Below are 20,767 nucleotides of genomic sequence, written 5' to 3' on the forward strand. Positions count from 1 at the left end.
CACTGCTCAAGATACCTATTGTTCTGTGGGAAATAGGCGTAAGAAACAAAAATGGAAACTGGGAGACCAATTAACAGGTAGTTGAAAAAGTCTAGAATAATGACTTGGACTAGGACTAGGAATAGCAATGGAAACATTAAGCAGTGATTTGACTCAAGCAAACAAAATTATACATATAGATAGTAAAAGAAACTGGAGAAAAACAACAGTAATGTGAGAGAGAATGATTTGGTTGGGGAGGCTACTATTTTTAATAGGGTATGAGGGAAAAAAAATTGGAGCCACAACCTGGACATAAGAAAGAGTGAGCCATGGGAAAAATGAAGAGGAGAGTCTTCCCAAGCTTTATCACATGTTTAAAGATAGGTGCGCCTGGCCAGGCATGGTGGTTCACACCTATAATCCCAGCACTTTGAGAGGCTGAGGCTGGCAGATGGAACAGGTCAGGAGTTCAAGACCAGCCTGACCAACATGATAAAACCCTGTCTCTACTAAAAATACAAAAATTAGCCAGGTGTGGTGGTAAGAGCCTGTAATCCCAGCTACTCAGGTGGCTGAGGAAGGAGAATTGTGTGAACCTGGGAAGCAGAGGTTGCAGGGAGCCGAGATCGTGCCACTGCACTCCAGCCTGGGTGAGAGCGAGACTCTGTCTCCACAAAAAAAAAGAGAAAAAAAAAAGGTGAGCCTAACCTGGCTCCCACACCATTCTTCTTCTTCTTTTTTTTCTTTTTTCTTTTTTTTTGAGACAGGGTCCTGCTCTATTGCCCAGGCTGGAATGCAGTGGTATGATCTTGGCTCACTCCAACCTCCACCTTCCGGGCTCAAGTGATCCTCAACCTCAGCCTCCCAAGTAGCTGGGACTACAGACACATGCCACCATGTCTGGCTAATTTTTGTATTTTTTGTAGAAACAGGGTTTCACCATGTTGCCCACACTGGTCTTGAACTTCTGGGGTCAAGAGATTCACCTACCTCAGCTTCCCAAAGTGCTGGGACTACTGGCATGAGCCACTGCACATGGCCCGCACTCCATTTTTATTTTATTTTTTTGAAATAAAATCTCACTCTGTTGCCTAGGCTGGAGTTCAGTGGCTTGATCTCAGCTCACTGTAACCTCCACCTCCCGAGTTCAAGCATTATCCTGCCTCAGTCTCCCGAGTAGCTGGGACTACAGGCACATGCCACCACACCTGGCTAATTTTTGTATTATTAGTAGAGATGGGTTTCACCATATTGGCCAGGCTGGCCTCGAACTCCTGACCTTGTGATCCACCCACCTCAGCCTCCCAAAGTACTGGCATTAAAGGCGCAAGCCACCGCACCCAGCCAGCCCCCACTCCATTCTTTAGCCTCCATACTACTCTATTAAAACTACTATCCACTGCACAAGCACTACAACCACATTAATAAAGGACTTAATTCTATTTTGACAAAAAGCAATGGTTGCACTGCAGTTTAATATACATTAGTCATTATCCCACCTTCAGGTCTTAGAAACAACCTTCTACAAATAAGAGATTCACAACTAAGGAATCCAACCAGGACAATTTTCTATGTCTACATATGTGTATCACTATACATATGAGGGAGGGGGACAAGGAAAGCGGATACAGTCACAGCAAGAGGTTCCTATTGAAAGACATTTTGCTGACCAAGCAGTTTTTAATGTAACTCAGAATCCCAACAGTAGTACTGCTTTGTGGAGATAATTACTGAACTTTGATCTACTTCACTGTTCATTCATTTGACATGAATCATTAAATAATCTTTGACGTCACCCCAATTCCAACATGACAGATAACAGTAAGGCTTCTGTGTTAAACGTTACGACATATACCTGCATTTAACATAGCTTAACGTAGAAAAAAGATAAAACTGAGTTGCAACTGAGATACCCTCAATAATGAATAATGATAAATAATGAAAAACTGACATGAATACTTCTGGAATTTTCACCCAAACTCCATCAATTTCTATGACTCAAAAAGTCTTGCTTTCACATGACATCAACATACGGATAAAATTCTTAGTTTTGTAGAACAGTGATAACAGAGAGAAGAAAGAACCATGTAGCAGCAAGCAAATATCAGACTTCTCTCTTATAAACTTTCTGATTTTTTTTTTTTTTTGAGACAGAGTCTTGCTCTGTCGCCCAGGCTGGAGTGCAGTGACAATCTCCGCTCACTGCAGCCTCCACCTCCAGGGTTCAAGCTGATTCTCCTGCCTCAGCCTTGAGACTACAGGCATATGCCACCACACCTGGCTGATTTTTATATTTTTAGTAAAGCCAGGGTTTCACCATGTTGGCCAGGCTGGTCTTGAATTCCTGACCTCAGGCGATCTGCCCACCTCAGCCTCCCAAAGTGCTGGGATTACAGGCGTGAGCCACCATGCCCGACCAACTGTGTGATTTTTCATTTATTACTATTATTTTTTTGAGATGGAGTCTCACTCTGTCGCCAAGCTAGAGTGCAGTGGAGCAATCTTGGCTCACTGCAACCTTCACCTCCTGGGTTCAAGCGATTCTCCTACCTCAGCCTCCTGAGTAGCTAGGACTACAGGTGCATGCCACTATGCCCAACTAATTTTTGTATTTTTAGTAGAGACGAGGTTTCACCATATTGACCAAGATGGCCTCAATCTCTTGACCTTATGATCCACCTGCTTCAAACTCCCAAGTGCTGGGATTACAGGCATGAGCCACCACGCCTGGCCCCAACTGTGTAATTTTTGAAGCAAGTTACTTGATCTCCCTTTGTCTTTGGTTTTCTCATCTGTAAAACACAGATAATATAGTGTTTTCAGAGTTAAAAGAAACTTATATAATAAAATGCTTGGCATATAACAGGATTTTAAAGTACAGGTTTCTGTCCAATTATTTTTCTTTCTTTTTTTTCATGCCCAATGAAACCTATATCTTTCATTTTTTAAAATGTTAATATCACCCTGTCTTGACCACTGTTGAAACAAACATCAATATGTTGCTACCATTAACTGCACAGTGGCGTGCACCTGTACTCCCACCTACTCTGGAGGCTGTGGCAGAAGGATCATTTGAGTCTATCAGTCCAAGGTTGTACTGCATTATGACTGCCTCTATGAACAGCCATTGTACCCCAGACTGGACAACACAGCAAGACCTCATTTAAAAAAAAAAGCCATCTTAGGCCAGGCATGGTGGCTCATGCCTGTAATCCCAGCACTTTGGGAGGCCAAGGTAGGTGGATCACTTGAGGTGGCCAACGAAGCACTGCCTCTACTAAAACTACAAAAATTAGCCAGGCGTGGTGGCAAGCACCTGTAATCCCAGCTACTTGGGAGGCTGAGACAGGAGAATCACTTGAACCTGGGAGGCGGAGGTTGCCGTGAGCCAAGATTGCACCACTGCACACTGCACTCCAGCCTGGGCAGCAGAGAAAGACGCCACCTTAAAAAAAAAGAAAAAAGTACTCGCTTCAGCAGCACGTACACTAAAAAACTGGAACAATACAGAGATTAGCATGGCCCCTGTGCAAGGATGACACGCAAATTTGTGAAGCGTTCCATAAAAAATATAAAAAAGAAAAAAATGTCATCTTATTATCAATAAACACATGAAGAGATACTCAATATCACTAGTCAACCTACTAGAATGGCTATAACTAAAAAAAAAAAGGGAAAACAGCAAGTGGTGGCAAGGATACTAGGGGAATGTAAAATGGTACAGCCACTTTGGAAAACATTTTAGTGTTTCTTCAAAAAATTAAACGTGGAATTACCACAACCTAGCAATTCCACTCCTAGGTATACACCAAAAAGAACTGAAAATAGTATACTAATACTGAGAGAGCATTGTTTACAATAGCCAAAAGGTGAAAACAAACATAGTATCCATCAATGAATGAAAATACAAAATGTGGTACATTAAATATGATTGTCATAAAAATAATACATTCTATAACACGTATGAAAGTTGAAAACATTACACTAAGTGAAATAAGCCAGACACAAAAGGCCAAATATTACATGATTCCACTTACACAAAATATCTAGAATAGGTAAACTCACAGAGACAAAAATCAGAGGCCGGGTAAGGTGGCTCACGCCTGTAATTCCAGCACTTTGGGAGGCCAAGGCAGGTGGATAACAAAGTTAAGAGATTGAGACCATCCTGGCCAACATGGTGAAACCCCATCTCTACTAAAAATACAAAAATTAGCTGGGCATACTGGCACGCACCTATAGTCCCAGCTACTCGGGAGGCTGAGGCAGGAGAATCGCTTGAACACAGGAAGTGGAGGTTGCAGTGAGCTGAGATCACACCACCGCACTCCAGCCTGGTGAGAGAGCAAGATTCCATCTCAAAAAAAAAAAAAAAAAAAAAGTAAATTAGTGGTTACCAGGGGCTGGTTCAAGAAGGGAATGGATAGTCACTACTTAACAGGTACAGAGTTTCTTCTATTTGGGATGGTGAACAAATTTGAAAGTACATAATGGTGATGGCTGTATAACATTGTGACTGCAATTAATACCATTGAAACGTACAGTTAAAATGAATAAAATGTTATATATAATTTACCACCATACGAGTCATTAGAGGGCCAGGTGCAGTGGCTCACGCCTGTAGTCCCAGCACTTTGGGAGGCTAAGGTGGGAGGATCACCTGAGGTCAGGAGTTCGAAACCAGCCTGGCCAACATGGTGAAACCCCATCTCTACTAAAAATAAGAAAATTAGCCATCATGGTGGGGCCTGCCTGTAATCCCAGCTACTCGGAAGGCTGAGGCATGAGAATTACTTGAACCCAGGAGGAGGAAGTTGCAGTCAGCTGAGATGGCACCACTGCACTCCAGGCTGGGTGACAGAGCAAGACTACATCTTAAAAAAAAAAGTCATTGTCTTGATCAAAATCTTCACGCTGTTTCCCATTTTCAATAAACTTAATTCTAGAACCCTGCAGGTTTGACAATTAGCAAAACTTAGTAGTTTACATAAATTAAAAAATAGGGGAAATTAGGTCCAGGGTTTAAGAGATTTCTCTGTACTATAGTTACAAACTTTCTGTAAATCATAACTTCACGATTTTTTAAATAAACTCTCTAAAAAAATAGTTTATTGATAAAAAGAGAAACCTTGCTGAATCTCAAAAGTGTTATGCTAAATGAAAGAAGCCAGATTCAAAAGGCTATACACTGGGTGACGCCAATTTATATGACATTTTGGGAATGGAAAAACTATAGGAATAAAAACCAAATGAGCTGTTGCCAGGGAGTGAGGAGTGGGCAGAAGGGATTTACTTCAAAAGGGCATAATTATGGAAACTATTGAAGTGACAAAAATATTCTTATCTTATATCTTAATTGTGGTGGTGGTGGTTACACAAATGTCACTGTTTTCATAATTCATCTGTTTTAGCAGAATTGTATAGAACCATACACCTAAAACAGATGAATTTTACTATGTGTAAATTATACCTCAATAAGTTTGACTTGTCAAAAAGAATCCTTAAGAACTGTAGTATCATGTAATGCATTTCAATACACACAGAATTCTAGCCTAATAAATGTCATTATGAGATCTAGTCAGATAAAACTAGGCTATTTGGGCCAGGTGTGGTGGCTCATACCTGTAATCCCAGCACTTTGGGAGGCAGAGGTGGGGGGATCACTTGAGGTCAGGAGTGTAAGACCACCCTGCCCAACACAGTAAAACCCTGTCTCTACCAAAAACACAAAAATTAGCCAGGCATGATGACAGGCGCCTGTAATCCCAGCTACTCAGGAGGCTGAGACAGGAGAATCTCTTGAACCCAAGAGATGGAGGTTGCAGTGAACCGAGACTGCACCATTGCACTCCAGCCTAGGTAACAAGAGTGAAGCTCCATTTCAAAAAAAAAAAAAAGGCCAGGCACCAGGCACAGTGGCTCACACCTGTAATCCCAGCACTTTGGGAGGCAGAGGCAGGCAGATCACGAGATCAAGGGTTCAAGACCAGCATGATCAACATGGTGAAACCCCCATCTCTACTAAAAATACAAAAATTAGCCGGGCGTGTGCTACACGCCTGCAATTCCAGTTACTCAGGAGGCGGAGGCAGGAGAATCACTTGAACCCAGGAGGCAAAGGTTGCAGTGAGCCGAGATCTTGCCACTGTACTCCAACCTGGGCAACAGAGAGAGACTCCATCTCAAAAAAAAAAAAAAAAACAAAAAACAGGCCAGCATGGTGGCTCACACCTGCAATCCAAGCACTTTGGAGGCCAAGGTGGCTGGATCACCTGAGGTTGGGAGTTCAAGAACAGCCTAACCAACACAGTGAAACCCCATCTTAAAAAAAAAAAAAAAGAAAGAAAAACCTAGGCTATTCCATATTCCAGGAGCCAAAGAGCACCTTTTCTTAACTCAGTCATCTCAAGACATTTAATTATATTATGAATACACAGAAAGCAACAGTATATAAACCAATGTAGGTATAACACTTGTAGCACTATGATTTTGTTTATAGGAATAATTAGTTCTACACCGCTAACCTTGGGGTAAAGAAATACATGTTTCACATAATCCCCCAAACTGTAAATAAAACATAAAAAAAAATTTCCTGTTCCTTAATTAGACAAGCATTTTCTAAGCTGTGTCTCTCCTTCCAATCAGCATCCATGTTTTTTTCCCATCTCACCAGAAAGTAAGTACCTACATTGATGTCCTTCTCTTCTCATTCATTTCCCCCATCCCTCTATCCTGAAAGAGCATTTTTGTCGTGCTTTTTCCTCTCATTCTACAGCAGAACTTTAATAATACTTAATTTCTTCCTATTTCTATTGGTATTTTCTGAAGGTAAACTGCCAATTTGTTTTTTATTTTAAAAATATTTTAATGACCTGTTACAATTAGGATTTCTCATACTGTAAAATTTAAAATCTATTTTCTGGCCAGGCACAGTGGCTCATGCTTATAATCCCAGCCCCTTGGGAGGCCGAGGTGGGCAGATCACCTAAGGTTAGAAGTTCAAGACCAGCTTGGCCAACATGGTGAGACCCCATCTCTACTAAAAAGACAAAAATTAGCCGGGCATGGTGGCACACGCCTGTCATCCCAGCTACTCAGGAGACTGAGGCGGGAAAATCACTTGGACCCAGGAGGCAGAGGTAGCAGTGAGCCAAAACCGCACCACTGCACTCTGGCCTGGGCGACAGAGTAAGACTCAATCTCAAATTAATTAATTAATTAAAATAAAATCTACTTTTTTTAATAATACCACCTATTCCTTGCTCTTCTCACAGTCAAATTCCTTACCGAGTCTCTAATCATTTCACAACAGGAACCAACATTACACTGCTCCTCATTCATAGTCTCCTCTCCAGCCCTCTCAACCTTCCATTTTGTCACACTACTCAAGTCAAATGAAATCATGGCACTGAGATTTCCTGAATCATCGAAATAATATAAAAGTTTTAACCATCGGCTTATAAACTCTTTATTGCAGATGTGTATTTATTCTCATCTCTTCCTTCACCTCTATCCTGTCCCCATCATTTCAAATATGTCTTGAAGGCTGGGTGTGGTGGATCACACTTGTAATCCCAACACTTTGGGAGGCTGAGGTGGGCAGCACCTAAAGTCAAGGGTTCGAGACCAGCCTGGCCAAAATGGCAAAACCCCACTTCTACTAAAAATACAAAAATTAGCCAGGCGTGGTGATGGTGGGTACCTGTAATCCCAGCTACTTGGGAGGCTGAGGCAGGAGAATCGCTTGAGCCTGGGAGGCAGAGGTTGCAGTGAGCCAAGATTGTGCCACTGCACTTCAGCCTGGATTACAAAGGGAGATTTCATGTAAAAAATAAAAATAAGCCTTGAAAACCCTTCCCTAACCGTATGTTTTATGTTCCCTTAGCTAAGTTTTCCCTTAAGTTATTTTCTGTGCATTGAAATAACATTATCCTTGACACCTCATCACTTCTTCCTATAGTAAAGATTTATAATCTAAACTCTTTACTCAAAAATCTTGTCTAATTAATTCTTACCTATTTTCCATTTGACTACATTATCCCTTACATCTTTTCTTTCCTGCTAACAGTTTGTTTTAAATAACTGAAGTACACTTTGCTACATGGATTATAGTTAGTCAGTCTCTCCTAGTTGGAATATAAACTTCCTAAAGGCAGGAAGTAACCATTTCTTTATTACACACTCCAAAAATCTGGTTTATGTCATGTATCTCAACATTCAAATGCCATATGAAGAGATGCAATGAAAAGAATACTGAGCTGGACATGGTGGCTTATGCCTATAATCTCAGCACTTTTGGAGGCCAACATAGGCCCAGAGGTTCGAGACCAGCCTGGGCAATGTAGCAAAGCCCCTTTTCTACAAAAAACACAAAAATCAGCCAAGCATGGTGGCACGTCCTTGTAGTCCCAGCTACTTGGGAGGCCAAGGTAGGAGGCTCACCTGAGCATGGGAAGCAGAAGTTGCAGTGGGCTGAGACGGAACCACTGCACTCCAGCCTGAGTGACATAGCAAGACCCTCCCTTGAAAAAAAAAAAAAAAAAGGAACAAAACATTGGGCCTCGCAATATAAGACCTGAGTTCAACCAATGCTTCTAATGTATCATGCTAAGTAAGTCACAACATCCTTGGGCCTCAGCAAAATAAGAATACTTGCTGTATTTACTTCACAGCTAATAAGATCTTAGAGGGAAAAAAGTGTTAGCTAAGCTATAACCGTCAGTCAGTACAAGTGTAAAGATGTATTATTGTTAGTCATAGTTATCTTGCCTAAAATTAGCCACTAGTGTTTTTTAGCCAAACTCAATGCATAGCAAATTCACTGTGTCAACATTGAACATTATTTAGTCATATCAATAATGTAACTGTTATATTGTAAGACTAACAGAAAGCCTTATGTTTAACAGTAAGCATGTTAACACTATCTTAACGCAATCACAAGGTTAAAAGATAAATACTTGCTGCTAAGCCAACAATAACTGCCTTCAAATCTATTAAAAGAGGGTTTATAAATCCTATTTGGTTTGTACCCAAATAGCTACATTTAAAATTTTAAGAAATCCAAGAAGGAGTTTAAAATTGTATAAATCTACTTTTAGCTTCCTAAAATGTCCATATGCACTCTTTCATTGTGTTTTGAATCCATCACGTTAGAAAAACAGACTGCAGGTGGGGCACAGTAGCTCATGCCTGTAATCCCAGCACTTTGGGAGGCCAAGATAGGAGGATCGCTTGAGGCTGGGTGTTCAAGACCAGCCTGGTCAACATAGTGAGACACCACGTCTATTTTAAAAAGAAAGAAAGAAGGAAAGAAAGAAAGAAGGAAAGAAAGAATGAACATACTGCAGAAAAAAAAATACAAAGTATACATAAATGAACAAAATAAAGATAACAAAAATATGATTTGGTTTATACTATGTATCTAAACACTCAAATGCCATATGTAGACATGCAATGAAAAGAATACGGGGCTGGACATGGTGGCTTATAACTGTAATCTCAGCACTTTGGGAGGCCAAGGCAGGCCCAGGGGTTTGAGACTACAGAGGCAGAGAAAACAAATAAGTTTCTTCTAGTCTCAACCAAAATCCTATGAACAACCTTAAAGATACTTACAGCAATATTTCCAAGTATGACTATAATTCTCATCAAAAGGGTATCATATGCAAATACCATCAAAATGATTACTAATTGTAAATTACCAGTAATAAATTTCTCATAGGAGTTCCTTTTCTTTTTATAAGCAGGGAACCAAGATAGAATAGCCTCTAGAATTTTTTTTTTTTTTTTTTTGAGACAGTGTCTCACTCTGTCACCCAGGCTGGAGTGCAATGGTGATCATAGCTCACTGCAGCCTCAAACTCCTGGGCTCAAAAGATCCTCCTGCCTTGATCCTCCAAAGCACTGGACTACAGGAATGCACTGCCGCACCCAGCCTCTAGGTCTATACTGTCCAATATGGTAGTTGCTAGGTACATGCAGCTATTAAGTGCCTGAAATGTGACTGTTCCAAATTGAGATGTATCAAGCGTAAAATATGCACCAGATTTAAAAGATTTAGGGGAAAAAATAATGTAAAATCTCCTACCTATGTGACTCCCATTTGTGGCTCACATATTTCTAATGTACAGCACTGCTTTATATATGTAGTTGAATCTTGAATAAGGAAAATGGATACCAGAAGTATTAAGCAGTTTGCTCAACACCTCACTGCTTGACAGAAGCAGAACAGGGCCTAAACCTGATCACTTTAATCCATCCCACCCTTATGAATAGACAGAATTAATCTTTTAAGACTCAACTTGAGCATTACCTTCTTTCTCAAACCCAATCATTCCCTTTCTATATCCCAGCCCAGGTGACCACATCCTTTTTAGCCTGCCCTTATAATTATACTATTATAAAATGTGTGTTTGTCTTCCATGTGGATGAGAACTTTTTGACAGCAAGCACTGTCTCATTCATTTTTCTTATCCCTGGGAAGCTCTGCAGTGCCAGGCACCCCTGCAGGCCCTCTGGCACTCTCAAGAGTTTTGAGTGTTACTTTTTAGTCCTACGCATGTACAACCACTCAAATGAAATCACCTATGTGATGCACCACCCAAAAACATTCGCCTTTATCATTTACCTGTCTTAAATTATTTTTGGAATATGCTAAATCAATACAATGAATAGGCCAGGCATGGTGGCTCATGCCTGTAATCCCAGCACTTTGGGAGGCCGAGGCGGATGGATCATTTGAGGTCAGGAGTTCAAGACCACTCTGGCCAACATGGTGAAAGCCCATCTCTACTAAAATACAAAAATTAGCTGGGCATGGTGGTGTGCACCTGTAATCCCAGCTACTTGGGAGGCTGAGGCGGGAGGACTGCTTGAACCCAGGAGGCAGAGGTTTCAGTGAGCTGAGATAAACCACTGCACTTCAGCCTGGACGACAGAGTTAGACTGTCTCAAAAAAGAAAAAAAAAAGGAATAATTCATATCATCAAAGGAAGACAAGTTACAAAGCATGCTTTAAAAGTACTTTGCACTATTGTTACTCTGATGCTCTGATAACAACTCTTGAGTCCTTAGGAAACTCAACACACTCTTTAGATATAAATTCACTTATACCTGAATGTGCTTACTAAATGCAAAACTTTGTGCTAGATTAAGGAAAGATTCCCGGACACAGGAATTGATGCAAGCAATCTTCAATTAATTGAAAATTTTAGAGCTATTAATCACATACTTAGTATACAGCTACTTATTACAGAAAGTTTCAAAAATTCGTCAATGCAAACATGACAACTTTTGTATTCTATAAAACAGAAAAAAACTGCCAGGTGCAGTGGCTCAAGCCTTTAATCTCAGCACTTTGGGAGGCCAAGACAGGCAGATCACTTGAGGTCAGGAATTTGAGATCACCCTGGCCAACACAGTGAAACCTAGTCTCTACTAAAAAAATACAAAAATGAGCCATGTATAGTTGCACATGCCTGTAATCCCAGCTACTCAGGAGGCTGAGGCAGGAGAATTGCCTGAACCTGGCAGGTGGTGGTTGCTGTAAGCTGAGATTGTGCCATCCAGCCTAGGTGACAGAAAGAGACTCTGGCTTGGAAAAACAAAACAAAACAGAAAAAACTGTAAAACCTGTGGATGAATACATTAAAATGTCATTTGCAAAGAAAACTGCAAGAAACACACATATAAAGCACAAATATAGCAAGAGACTTTGATAAGAAAAAAATCCGCTTTAGAATGTGTTAATTTAGCCAAAATGTATGGAATTTATGGAAGAAACTTCATATGTGCTTTGTACCTATATAAAATCACTTTTGAACTAAATTTGAGTTAACAAATCTCTCTATTCTCATTCAGTTACAATTGTTTTCAGTATGCAACCACTGTCTTGATATTAAACAAATATCTTGTATAAAAATAAATATAAAATTTGTATACCTCAACTGAGGTCCTTTGGTCTAACTGTTACCATGAATAAGAGCACCATCCTGTCCAGATAAGGTTAGATCATATTTTAAAAAAAAAAAAAAAAAAAAAAAAAAAAAAAAAAGCACCATTCTGCTGGGCAAGGTAGACCAGCCTGGGCAACATAGTGAAACCCCATGTAAATTAAAAACAAAAAAAAAACAAAAAAAAACCAAGAGCACGAACCCCAACTATGGCAGAGCTGCTAAAGGTGTCTCTTGTGGAGACTTGAACCACAAGCCAAGGAGTCAAAGGTAAAAAGTCTCTCCTGGAATTAATTCCTGAACTTCTGGGCAGCCTTCTCCCTTTCTACTATGTCTTCACCACTCCCCCACAAACAGCTTTCTTTCTCTTGCATCTCTTCTATGCTGTGGCTTTTGATGCTACAATATATTTAAATTTTTTCCCAACAGAGCTTTCCTGCCTAACACCCACCGGGAAAGATTTCAGGACATCTCTTTAACAACTAATCTTGTTCAAAGACGAAGGTCTCCTTCGTTTCACTTAATTCAAACCCCCACTGTTCAGAATAAGAATATAATTATAACCTCAATTTCTATCAGGCCAGTATAGGAAAAGAACTACCACAGCCTCTCTCTTCCACGTTCTTTATCTCCAGACTTTTTTCCTCACTTAGTTTCTCCTTCCTTATTTCCCTCCTTAATCCCTCCTTCCCCGAAAAAATAATTCCACAGCTGGAGAATCTCATTTTTAAAGCCAAAAATTCAGTGAGGAAAATAAGTATGTGCCTTTTTCTTCAATTATTTATTATTCCTCCGTCACTCGGGAAGAGTTAAGCAAGTATTTTTTAATCTGACCGCCCTCACAGAAGGATGATGCGCTAAATAACACACTGAATTACGTCTTACCGAAGCAAGTGGATTCGCGGCTAAAAGCAACGCGGTGGGAGTGAGGGGTCCGGGGAGAAGAAAAAGGATCCTTGGCCCCCAGAGCCAGAGATGGGACAGGAGGTGAAAGAAGGGGCCATCACTAAGAAGCACAACACACACACTTGCCAGAACGAACAATCTGCCGAGAGAATAGGACTGGCCACTGCGACTCCAGCCCGGTCCCGCGGGACAAGGCAGGAGGGCGAAGGGGGAGGGGGATGCCTGCCCTTCTTCTGTGGGACAAAACTAACTCCCAGGCGCACCTCCGCTCCCGACAAGAGGGGCCTGGTGGGGACGCGGGATCCTCCCACCTCCAGCGCAGCACTTGCCCACGGCCTGGGTGGAAGGAAGGCCCGGAGGGAGGGGAGTCGGGCTGGGCAGCGCCAAGAGCACGGGATGGAGGGTCAGAAGCGGGCACCCGAGGCACTGGGGGCCGCCACCAGGGACCCTTCCAGCACCAGAACCCCGGAGCCCCTCTCCACCCTTGCAGAGCAGGATCCCGAATATCATCCCCAGCCGCCCCAACCGCTCCTCACCTCACACTGCCTGAGCCTCCGCCTCTACCACAACCTGAGCCGCCGAAGCCGCCACAATCCGAGCCATTTTTCCTCTCAGCTGGCTCAGCCGCCGCCAAAAGCTTCGGCGGACTCCACAGCCAGCCAAGCGCCGCACGTCACTTCCGGCCAGGGAAGCACCGCCTTCCCCGCCCAAGCTTGTTGTGGATTGGCTAACGCAGACGGCCTACCTGAGCTGGCGGGCGGGACTTGGACGACCCGTGGGACGTGAAGTGGGGCGCTGGGGAGCTGGGGCGTTTAAGGGCCCTGGGGTCTGGCGGCCGGCTCCCTCCCGGGAATGCTGAGCGGGTTCTAGGCGTCTCTCTGTGCGGACCCCAGACCTGGGGAAAGGAGCGCCCCGGATACCTGTCTGGCTGAGAGGCTGGCTGCCTCTCTGTCTCGGCGTCAGAAGCCCAGCCAACCCGGCCGGGACACTGAAGTACCCTATTGTTCTCCTCCCCTTTCCCGGGACTCCGCACCCTCCTCCATCTAGGTTGAGGTTCCCAGATTTGTGGCTTGGCCCCAGGGGGAGCCAAGATTACTTTTTGTTTGGAAGACTGAAAGGAACAGGCAATGCAGAAACTCGTCCACTCTAGCCAGCATTTACCGAAGCCTCACGGTAGGTCAGGTGGTGCAGGGTGGGTAATTAGTAGCCTATCACGTGGGCTGTGTAAAATGCTTGATACCACGTAAAACGCTTTTAGGTCAGCGTCTCATTTCATCCTCACAACAACCAGGTAAGGAAGATATCCCCATGATAATAACTCACAGCCAGACGGCTCCTTCTACATTACAAAGTATTTTCACATACAATCTCCATGATGATACCTTCATACTGAGAACTGAATGAGATTATGCTTGTAAAGCATTTGGTCCTCATGTATTAGATTTAAAAATTACATAACTGGCCGGGTACGGTGGCTCACGCCTGTAATACCAGCGCTTTGGGAGGCCAGGGCGGGCGGATCACAAGGTCAGGAATTAGAGACCAGCCTGGCCGACATGGTGAAACCTCTGTCTCTACTAAAAAATATATATATATGCAAAAATTAGCCGGGTATGATGGTGTGCGCCTGTAATCCCAGCTACTTGGGAGGCTGAGGCAGGAGAATTGCTTGAACCCGGGAGGCAGTGGTTGCAGTGAGCCGAGATCCGGCACTGCACTCCAGCCTGGGCAACAGAGGAAGACTCCATCTCAAAAAAAAAAAAAAAATTACATAACCATGGGTAGCAGATAGGAAAATTACCCCCATCTTTGTTACTGCTGAGATGCTCTTTGTGCCCTTAACATCTTTGTGTTAAGGGCAGAAGAACGATTCCTAAGACTGTCCTTTAAGCAGTAGGAGAAGGGGGTCCCCACCATCCAGACGTTCACAATCTAATGTGACAGACTTAGGCTGCAATTCTCAGGCTAAACAAAAAGTTATCAGCCTATATGTATACACACATAATGAGAAGGCTCTAAGAGAAGTTGAAACTTCAGCAAATAATGGGAAAGAAAGAAATTGGTCTCATTTGGCTGGGAGGGGGTGTTGGAGAAAGGGGGCTAGGGCAGTGAGGAATGTGGAGTGGATGAATCCCTCATAGTGCTGTAATAAATATGCCTACACCTCCCCAGGAATGGGAAGATTGGATGAAGTTTCTATTCTATGGGGAATTCTAGAAGCAAATATATGATTATTTGTTATGGCTGTAGCTACAGGCTCTTATACACACACACCCTCTTCTTACTCCTAGCTTTCCCCCTAACCCCTCCCCACCTCCATGCACACACATTTCCAGGCAGGCTACACACTCTAGAAGAATGTCCCTTAGAAATCCACTTAGTTCCGTAGCATTGTTCTGCTTTATCTTCTGATCACAGGAGGAATTTCTAAAATTGGCAGCTGTTTCACAAGGTCAAAAAGGGGTGGGGAAAGTGACTTATCTCAGGGTAGCTTCCTACCTTCTGCTCCAGAACTGAGTGTGCCTTCAGAAAAGAAGGAAGAGGCCTTGGGAGAACACAGTCTTCAGGGAAAAGTAACTATTTGTCTCTCTTTCTTTTCTTTTCTTTCTTTTCTTCCTTTCTTTTCTTTCTTCCTTTCTTTCTCTTTCTTCCTTTTTTTTTTTTTTTGAATGAAAAATATTTCCGCTGAGTCCCAGCAGCAGAGGGCCCTTGTCCTTGAGTCCCTTCCTTGTTGCAGTTCTGACTTCATTATTTTATTATAGCTTTTGGATGGCTGTTACATGGTAGGCTCTGATCAGCTAAAAGGTTCTCAATAAGGTGAAGAGAAAGAAAAGGAGTTTGATGGTTTTCCAGATTCAAAAAAAAAGCAACTTTCACGAGTTGCCAGTGTCAAAAACCTGAAGAGGTAGCCCTCTCAGCATATGTCATCTGTCAGCAATGGCTTGTGATGATGCATGTGTAAACACTAGGAACACAGGCTTCTGGGAGACTAACTGGTGCTGCTGTCATTTGGAACCAGCTAGAACACAACTGGCAACCATTTCTCCTCTACTGGCTTCACTTTTAAGTCCTAAAGTGGAAAAAAGCATTGAGGAAGAGGCCTTACTATTTTTTTTTTAAGAGAGTGTTTTTTCTCCTGGACCATTATAAATAAATAAATAAATAAAGACAGTGTTTTGCTCTTGTTGCCCAGGCTGGAGTACAATGGCGCCATCTCGGCTCACCACAACCTCTGCCTCCCAGGTTCAAGCAATTCTCCTACCTCAGCCTCCCAAGTAGCTGGGATTACAGACATGTGCCACCATGTCTGGCTAATTTTTGTATTTTTAGTAGAGACAGGGGTTTTCCATGTTGGTCAGGCTGGTCTGGAACTCCTGACCTCAGGTGATCCACCCTCCTTGGCCTCCCAAAGTGGTGGGATTACAGGCGGAGGCCTTACATTTTTAAGTGTTTCAATCATAACTTCCCACAGACAACTTCCCAGTACCACAAATATTCTCCAGCCTCTTCCAGTACCACATGAGAAATGGGCAATCTGTTTTTGTTTTTGTTTTTTAACCACGGATAAAATATAGTGGCTTTTGATGATTGAGCATTTGCTAAGGCCGTGTCCTGTTCTTAGTGTTTTATGAGTATTATCTCATTGATTTCCTCCAACAGCCTTCCTAAAAGGTATAATTATTATATCCTAATTTTATAGCTGAGAAATTTGAGGAATAGAGAGGAAAGTAACTTGCCCAATGTCACACTAAATAGTAGAGCTGGGATCCAATACTGGGTCTGCCTGCACAACCATGCTCTTTTAATCTCACAGTTCCCCCAACAGGGCAAGGAGATTTTAACATCTACAAAAGGTCATGAATAAGTGTAATAGGTTTCTCTTTCCTTCCCCAGTGCTATATCCCCACCCAAGTAGGACTCTGCTGGGTACTATACCAAACTATTCATTTATTTATTGATTGATGTTTTTTGAGACAGAGTTTGACTCTGTTGCCTAGCCTAGAGTTCAGTAGAGCAATCTCGGCTCACTACAATCCATCTCCTGAGTTCAAACATCCAGAGTAGCTGGGATTACAGGTGCACACCATCACACCTGGCTAATTTTTTCCGTTTTTAGTAGAGATGGAGTTTCACCATATTGGTCTGGAACTCCTGGCCTCAAGCGATTCTCCCATCTCAACCTCCCAAAGTGCTGGGATTATAGGCATGAGCCTAGCCCCAATTATTTAATCCCAATTATGATAAGTAGTTTGAAGGAAAACTACAGTGTTCTTTGATTTAGAATAGAGGGCAGGAAGGCCTTCCCTGAGAAAGTGACATTGAGCTGAGATTTAAAGGATAAGTAGAAATTGAGGATGGGGGGAAAAACCATACCAGGCAGAGGGAACAGTGTGTGCAAAGACACTGAGAAAGGAGCATGGCTCAGCTACAGAACTGAGAGGCCAGTGTTGCTGTTATACTGAAAAGAAGGAGGAAGTATCTTTGTTATTAAAAAAATCTTTTTCTAGACACGGGATCTCACTATGTAGCCCAGGCTAGTCCCAAACTCCCAGCCTCAAGCAAGCCTCCTGCCTGCCTCAGTCTCCCAAAGTGCTAGGATTATAGGGGGGCGCGTCTGTGTCTGGCCAGAAGCATCTTGGGTACTGTAGTGAGACAGGAAGATAATGCCAGGCCTGGGAAGCTGTATTAAGAATTTAGGTCTTTATCTTAAGAATGAAGAGAATGATTTTAAGCCTTCAAATGTTCAAAGTTGCATTTTTATAAGATTTCGAAGAACTAGGAAGAGAAAGAATTAGAAGGTTCTAGAGAATTTGGGTAGCCCAGTCTGGAGTTTGTTGCAACTATGTAGGGAAATTATGATGATGCCTTGAACTTTCAATAACACACAATAACTGTGTGGCTGGGCATGGTGGCTCACATCTATAATCTCAGCACTTTGAGAGGCCAAGGCGGGTGGATCACCTGAGGTCAGGAGTTCAAGACCAGCCTAGCCAACATGGTGAAACTCCATCTCTACTAAAAATACAAAATTAGCCAGGGGTGGTGGCACATACCTTTAATCCCAGCTACCCTGGAACCTGAGGAAGGAGAATCACTTGAACCAAGTAGGTGGAGGTTGCAGCGAGTCAAGATCGAGGCATTACACTCTAGCCTGGGCAAAAAGAGCAAAACTCCGTCAAAAAACAAACAACAACAACAACAACAAAACCCGATAAATGTGAAGCTGACTGAACCAGGGTTCCTGTCCTTAGAGACAGTCCAGTAGGGGGAAGCAACTGAGAAATAAAATAGTATATTGTGCTATGAGCATTACTAGAAGTAATTCCAAATAACTCTGGAAGCTCGGAGAAAAGATAGAGGGAAGATGGAAGGTGTATTAGTTATCTCCTGCTGCATATCAAATTATCCCAAAATTTAGCAGCTTAAAGTAATACACATTTACTAGATCACAGTTTCTACAGTTTCTATGGAACAGGCATGTTGGCATGGCATACGTGGGTGTTTCTGATTTAAGATCTCTCATGAGATTGCAGTCAAGCTGTCAGCTGCCAATCTCACCTGAGGGCTTGAATGGGGGGAGATCCACTTCCAAGTTCACTCATGTGGTTGTTAGAAGGCCTTGATCTCTCCCAACATAGGCAGCCCTCTCCCCAAGGCTTCATCACAACATGGCAACTGACTTTTCCCAACTTGAGTGACCTAGAAAGAGAGCAAGAGAACCAAGAGTACATGGGATAAAGTGCCCATGGAGAGAAGCCACAGTCTTTTTGTAACCTAATCTCAGAAATGGTCTTATCTCTGCCATACTCTATTTATTAGAGTTGAGTCAATAAATTCAGTTCACATTCAAGAAAAGGGAAATACACAAAGGTGAGGAATACACAAAGGTGTGAATAGCAGGAGGTGGGTATCACTGGGGTTCATTTTAGTGGCTGCCTACCATAGAAGGTTCCACAGAGGAGGCACTACTTGAAGTAGTTGTATTGGAGTAGATGCAGCCAAGAACCATGGTAATGGCACATATACACCTATGTAACAGACCTGCACATTCTGCACATATATCCCAGAACTTAAAGTAAAATTTAAAAAAAAATAAAGAAGTATAAGAGAGCTTAGTGATTTTGGTATGAAGTATATTTAGTCTGCACAAGACTAAAGTTCATGTCTATGTTTTCTCTTCTCACAGCTTCCTCACCCAGTCTCTCCCCCTTTAACCCTTACACACACAACTTCCCTCTCTCCCTTAACCTTACACCTTCTCCAGCTTCTGCCTTCCTCCCAGTTTCCTACTATAATGAAACTCAAAAGAACTACCTATACTTGCTGACCCTACTTTCTTACTCTATTGGGATTTTGTCTTCTCTGTATACTAAAATGTCTCTTATCAAGTCACTAATGACCCACATCTTGCCCAAGTCCAGTCAAGTCTCTGTCCTCATCTTTCCAGACCACTCAGCAGTGTTTGACTTTAGTTACCATTTCTTCCTGGAAGCACTTTGTTCTCAAGGCTTTTATGACACTAGGTCCCCCTAGTTTTCCTTCTACCTCCCTGCTTACCACTTAGCTCCTTCCTTTCTATCAGACCTCCAAAGGTAGAAGAGCTCTAAGACTTCATCTTCAGTTCTTTTTTTTTTTCTTTGATTTTACAGTTCAACTAGATGAGTTCACCAAGATCCATGGTTTTAAGTACCATTCCTAGGTCAATTATTCTGAAATTTATATATCCAGCCCCTGACTTGTCCTCTGAACTCTAGATTTATGTGTCTACTCCATTTGGATGTTTGATAAACAACTCATAATTAAAATGACCGCAAATTGAGAACTCTCAATTTATCACCCTGTATCTGTTACCCACTTCTGTATCCCCTCATCGCCCCCAAGATTTACCCACCTAAATAATTGGCACCATCAGCCCAATTACATAGGCCAGAAGATCAGGAGTCATCTTTGATTCCTCTTATTCTCCCATATACCAGTCAATATTTCCTACTGGCTGTATCTCAAAATACATCCTAAAGCCAAACCTGACCCTACTTGCCCTAAAATACACCCTAAAGCCAAATCTGACCCTACTTGCTCTAAAATACATCCTAAAGCCAGACTTGACCCTACTTGCTCTAAAATGCATCCTAAAGCCAAACCTGACCCTGCTTGACAGAGTCTAGCTCTGTTACCCAGGCTGGAATGCAGTGGCACGATCTTGGCTACTGCAATCTCCACCTCCTGGGTTTAAGCGATTCTCCTGCCTCAGCCTTCTGAGTAGCTAGGATTACAGGCGCATGCCACCACGCCCAGCAAATTTTTTGTATTTTTAGTAGAGATGGGGTTTCACCATGTTAGCCGGGATGGTCTTGATCTCCTGTCCTTGTGATCTGTCTGCCTCAGCCTCCCAAAGTGCTGGGATTATAGGCATGAACCATCATACCTGGCCTGAAGTATTTTTTTTAATTCAGTTGTGAGTTACTATATAAAACCTAAAATTAAGTTAGAAAAATTTCAAAGAACTATCAACTGTTTCTTTTATGTCCTTTTAAAAAGGATGTCTATTTTGTGCATCATAAAAGTATAATGTGTAGGCTGTAACTCACAAGAGGAATAGACAACCTACTCTTTTCTCTCCTCCTCTCCCCTCCCCAGAAATATCATAAACAGGTAATAGGTACTTGGAAGAGCAGCTAACATTTGCTGAGAGCTTGCTATGTGCTAGATATTTATTTTATTTTATTTTATTTTGAGACAGAGTCTCATTCTGTTGCCCAGGCTAAAGTGCAGTGGCGTGATCATGGCTCACTGCAGCCTTGACTTCCCCAGGCTCTCCGACCTCAGCCTCTCAAGTAGCTGAGACTACAGGTGCCCACCATCACACCCAGCAGATTTTTTAATTTTTTGTAGAGTTGGAGTTTTGCCATGTTGCCCAGGCTGGTCTC

General features: G+C 42.4%; 1 protein-coding gene and 1 non-coding gene across 2 annotated transcripts in view; one reads left to right on the forward strand and one right to left on the reverse strand.

Annotated features, from left to right (window-relative positions):
• PIK3C2A (phosphatidylinositol-4-phosphate 3-kinase catalytic subunit type 2 alpha) overlaps positions 1-13,525 on the reverse strand; it is a 121,097-nt gene extending 107,572 nt beyond the window's left edge. Inside the window, exon 1 of the mRNA XM_032240851.1 lies at positions 13,376-13,525. The gene's annotated coding sequence lies outside the window, so the exon portion shown is untranslated. The remainder of the gene's footprint in view (positions 1-13,375) is intronic.
• Positions 3,447-3,552, forward strand: LOC116525381. The gene has a single exon (XR_004257666.1). It is a non-coding gene; the product is annotated as a U6 spliceosomal RNA (small nuclear RNA).
• Positions 13,526-20,767: the final 7,242 nt, after the last annotated feature.

Source organism: Sapajus apella, unplaced genomic scaffold, assembly GCF_009761245.1.
Source record: "Sapajus apella isolate SASKATOON/1434 unplaced genomic scaffold, GSC_monkey_1.0 scaffold47, whole genome shotgun sequence".
In the NCBI taxonomy this organism is placed as follows: Eukaryota; Metazoa; Chordata; class Mammalia; order Primates; family Cebidae; genus Sapajus; species Sapajus apella.